Source organism: Phalaenopsis equestris, unplaced genomic scaffold (assembly GCF_001263595.1).
Source record: "Phalaenopsis equestris unplaced genomic scaffold, ASM126359v1 Scaffold000237, whole genome shotgun sequence".
Lineage (NCBI taxonomy): Eukaryota > Viridiplantae > Streptophyta > Magnoliopsida > Asparagales > Orchidaceae > Phalaenopsis > Phalaenopsis equestris.
The window spans coordinates 155708-161126 of NW_018164679.1; positions in this window are offsets into that span (position 1 = coordinate 155708).

Below are 5419 nucleotides of genomic sequence, written 5' to 3' on the forward strand. Positions count from 1 at the left end.
GCCCCCACCCCGACTCTCGCCCCAACCCCCGTTCTCACTACTACCCTGACCTCCATTCTCACCCCCACTGTTACACCCACCCTCACCCTGATCCCTACCACCACCCTGACTACAACGGGGTTGAATGCAGTAAAGGCCCATGATGCCTCTATCGGGCAGGAGTCGACAGGTAGCAGCTACCGCATTGAGCTTGTTAGCAACATATAAGTTTCTTTTTTAAGATTTGATGATAATCTTTTTGTTTTCTCAATTTAATATTAAACTAAAAAAATTGTTTTTTTAAGGTTCTACCCCCCAACCCAGACTTTTTATTTCATTTGGGATATCATTTAGAGCAAGTATGACTTAGTGTACTTGTCATGGACGGAGACCCCAATGGCCATTCAAGATCTTTGATTTCAGGATTTCACGGTATGTATCGTTTAACGATATTTGAAAATATTGACATGGTCCTCTATGGCTCAGAGAGGTTCTTTTTTGCCACATTGCTTAGAGCCTAGGATTCTCAGACTACTTGAAGAAGAGGGAGCAGTCAAAGTAGAACAGACAGTTGGACTGTGGAGGCAGAGGGCCCTCCAAGAACAGGTGTGGGGCCCTCCCACATACATAATACAATTAGAGGCCTGTAAAATTTCATTTGTTCATTAAAGCTTTCTATAATTCGAATATGTATTGTAGCTATTTTGTTATATGGATAGACTATGGAAATGGGACAAGAGCCCTCTACCATCGATATACATAAGCACACCCACATTAGGTTATCCGACCAGTCCTAGATCGACGACAGTTCCCATGAGACCCAGGTAATTCATGAGCTAAACTATTTTAATGTTAATACATGCTAGCTCTAACTCAGTGTGATTACTTTTTTTTTGTAGAAGAGATTCTAACAGCTGAAGGAGAGCTGATCCCGGGCATAGAGAGGTATTACGATCCACGAGTGTGTTCCTTCCGAGTACAATCTATGGAGGGAGGTTGTTGGAGGGAAGCAGAAGGATCAAGTCTACGAGCTCGGTTGTAGAGGTTTGCTTATGACGTTCATCCCTCCACTAGTATATATGCAGCTTCTACCTCTACCTCACAGAAGGAGAAGGCTCCAGGCATATTGCTGCATTCGCTACCAAGATGGAGGCATGCTTCACTTAGATGAGGTCAGAGTTGGAAGCAAATATGGAGGCCAAGCTGAAAGCCGGGTTAAATTCTTTCTGGTAGTGGATGAGGCAGGTTGGCAAGGCAGCATTAGAGGAGGAGGAGGAGGAGCAGGACGATGAGGACGAGAAGATAGAAGAGGATGATTATAGGGGCTATTTTTTTTCTTTTTCTTATGTTTATCTTGTACATTTGAACATATATTTTTTTTATAAATAGTGATATATATATTTCAAATGAAATGTATTTTATTTATTTTATTGTTTGATTAGATAATTTACTGTTCGATTGTTATTCTAGTTCGTAAATAATTGGAATGGTATATTAAATGTGTGATAATAGGTGTGGTAAAGTAAGAATCTTTTTTTATTTGTTGATGCTACAAGTTTTTGATGGCTTACCGATGAACTTATTTAACGATGCCTAACCGACACCGAACTGACGGCTTAAGTGTGTCATACGAAAAAGACAGTCGCGACACATTTCCGAAAGTTTATCCATCAATTATCAAAACAGATGTATCAGTGACACAAACCGTTGATAAGCCTGCGTAAAAAAAAATGACGAGCATGACACTTTTCCGACAATTTATCCGTCAATTATAAAAATTGATGCATCAAAAATGCATAACCGACAATTTTCCTACATAAGAAAATTGACGGGCGTGACACTTTTTTGACGTCTAAGTTGTTGCTATTACCAACAAATTAACTGTTGGTTCTATGAACTGATAAAAACCAACAATTCGAACTTTCTCAAAAAAGCTACGATATTAAATTTTCGATTATACATCAGTACTTTTATGATGTCAAAATATTAGTCAGTTTTGAAATTAGCAACAAGTGGTTTACCTACAAGCTTAAAACCATCAATAAACCGTCAAAAAACATTAAAAGCAACATTTTTTCTCATCAAAACTGGTTGAACTTAGCGGTTGAAAAAAACCATTATTAGTGTAGTGGCAACTATATCTGAATGATTGAGGAACCAACCGATCCTCCTGTTTACTTAGGATTGTCACCCAACCTAAGAGGGCCACTCCTTAGTTACCCTAATTTTATATATGTTGTTTCTTTATGATTTAGGTTAGTTTTTTATGTGTTTTTGTTGTGACAACCATTGATGACTTCAAGTCTTCTCTTCTAGGTTTGTATCCATGGGCGAGTGGTGCTCCAAATGTATCTCATTTGAGGTGGTGATTATCCTCGACTCTTCCATCCTTCGTAAATTTTCCTTTGCCTCTGCCACTCTCATATTTGTTGTATACAACCATTTTTCTATTTTCCTACAACCCCACCCACCCAACCTCCTCCCACCTTGTTGTCATTTCTTCTAGTCACCTCCTACCCCACTACAAACACCTTACAACCACCTACCACTTTGTTGTTGACCCCTTCCAGTTGCCTACCACATGTTGCTTCCCCTTTCAAACATTCTCAATTAGAAGTATTACCATAGCCACTACCGTAGCCTTTCCATCACCATCCACCTTCCAACTAAACCCCAACATGCAAACACTTGACCATCCAACCCTCCATACATATTACTTCCCGATATAAATTGCAGCGCCGCCATCCCCAACATATGACTTAGTTTAAGTTGTGTTGTGTCTTTTGTCAATTTCTATTTTTAATGTATTGGTTGTAATCATTATTTGAGTTCCACAATAAATCCACAAATTTCACTGTTATTTTAGTAAAATTTGGTATCAGTGCCACTTGTCACCTCCCAAAAGAGCCCTTATGGGTGGTGGGCAGCCCAGGACTTAAATACTGTTTTTCGGCCCTACACCTAGCCAATGTGGGACTATTTGTCTGTGACATTCTACTCCACCCAATCACGCGACGCCCTCATCACGGATCGGCTCCACCGAGGGTCCCACTGGACAATGGAGAGTCCACATACCTGGTTTTGTCAATTTCTATTTTTAATGTATTGGTTGTAATCATTATTTGAGTTCCACAATAAATCCACAAATTTCAATACTGCTTTTCGGCCCTACACCTAGCCAATGTGGGACTATTTGTCTGTGACACACTGCTCACTACTACTAGCCACTATAGTACTGTTATTTTAGTAAAATTTGGTATCAGTGCCACTACTCACTACTACTAGCCACTATAGCTTATTGATCACTACTTTCCAACTCTCATCATTGTCTACCATCACATGCCATTTCCACCCATCAGTCACCCATTATAAAGTGTTATATTTATTTTATTTTATTTCAAACTAATGATAAGAAAATAAACCGCTACATTTATTTTACACCTTACAAAGTAACTCCAAAATGTTTTAAATAAAAAAATTGTTCAATGTACACTGCATTCTTTTTTAGCAAATCAAATAGCCCCAAAATCTTATTTCCACATGGGCCATGGTTTATTCTAAACTAGTATTTAGGTTAACTTAGAAGCTTGGTTTGATTATCTTAGATAGGTTAATACTTAACAAAACTAGGCTAGTTAACCTTTTAGGTAGGAATAGCCAATCCAATTCTATCAGACTAGCTCTAGGGATACAAGTCCAGCTCTTGATCCATTAAGCCAGAAGTGATGAGATAAATCCAGTGTAGTTTCTAATAGAGCTTAAGGTATTAAATATAATCCATGATGAGCTATGGTCCCTTAGACAGATGACAATTCAAGCAGAAGTCAGGGTATAGAACGCTATACTCGATAAGCCTACAAAAGCTTAAATAAGTTAAACCCAAGGGCTTGATTTTAAATTTAAGATATATTTAACATGGACTAATATTATTAAACAATGTTAATGTTGGTATAAGATAATATGCTTTAAGTATAGTTAAAAATTGAATACCCAGAGTAAATGAATTTTTAAAGCATATTTATGACTCAAATAAAGTTAAGTCGATTATCTAATTTGCTTAAGTTTGTATAAGTGAACTCAAGCTCAGTGGTACAATGTATAGAATTCAAATTTTTTAGTCTTCTATTATTGTGTTTTAAAGTGTAGGGGATGCCAAAATAATTAGCACATATACAAAATTTAAAGTAAATTTATTAGATAAAATTAAGAGCATCAAAATTAGTCATACTATATATTTTTTACTCATATTGTATGATCAATCAACAACCAAATATAAAGAATTGATTAGAAAAACAAAAGGAACAGGACAACTTGTATGAACAATTTTTGGAAGTGTGTTCGATTGTCTTTTCAAGTAATAGAAAACTCACAATAAATTAACAAATTACAAAAAAGGAAAAACATAAATCTTTATGTGTATCGTTTTAGTGAACTAAACTTTTTGAAAAATTGAAAAAGTATTCAACAAAAAATTAGACAAGTGTTGTGTTCCTAATGTATTTACATAAGAGTGAGATTAATACATGAAACATATACTTTCTTTGATATTATGATATTTAAAAAATTTGAAAAAAAAATCTCAAAATAAATTAAAGTGAACATAACAATGTGATGGCATCTTATATCCTCAAAGATACACTTGATGAAATTTGTAGTCTCAATAGCCTTAAATAATAAATAATGTCACTTCTAGTTCTATTGTAAATGTTTATTCAATTAGACACTCATTCAGCTCTGGCTTATCTTATCTAATCGAATAGTACAAATCATACGCCCGAATTGCCCCTACTAAAATTGATATAAACATGTTAAGACAAATGCAAGTGTTGCCTCCTTATTTGCAAGCCAACATGACAATAGGCTCAAGATAATCAAAATATTTTAAAATCAATAAGGTTAGGTGACTAAAGTCTCATCTTGCCATGTTCTATTATGAAATCCATTGTTCTTAATATGGCTCTCAAAATCCAAATTATCAATTCTTAATGACAATTAACACCATCCTAAACTAACTTAGAGCATTACAAACTCCTTGACTAAAAATTATCTCCCTTGAGTCAAAGGAATAATTCACTTTAGTAGCTTACACTAATAAGAAATATTTAAAAAAGATCATTAATGAAACACCAATATTTATGACTGTGGAGTCTTTCTCATAATAACCCAAACATGTGATTAGTGTGTAACCCACGCTTCATAGAGCTCACTTTCATCAGCTTAAGAAAATAATAGAGGCATTTACATATATACCACTCAATTCTTATATATTTACATATCTAACATCTAAACTATCTTATTTACATTTATAACGCTTAAGACTTTAACATCACCACTTTTAACTTCTTAAAAATGAAATATGCATGTTCATGAATAGGTTTCTAAGTGTTAATATCTAATTTTAAGTGTTAGATATGTAAATACATAAGAATTGTGTGGTATG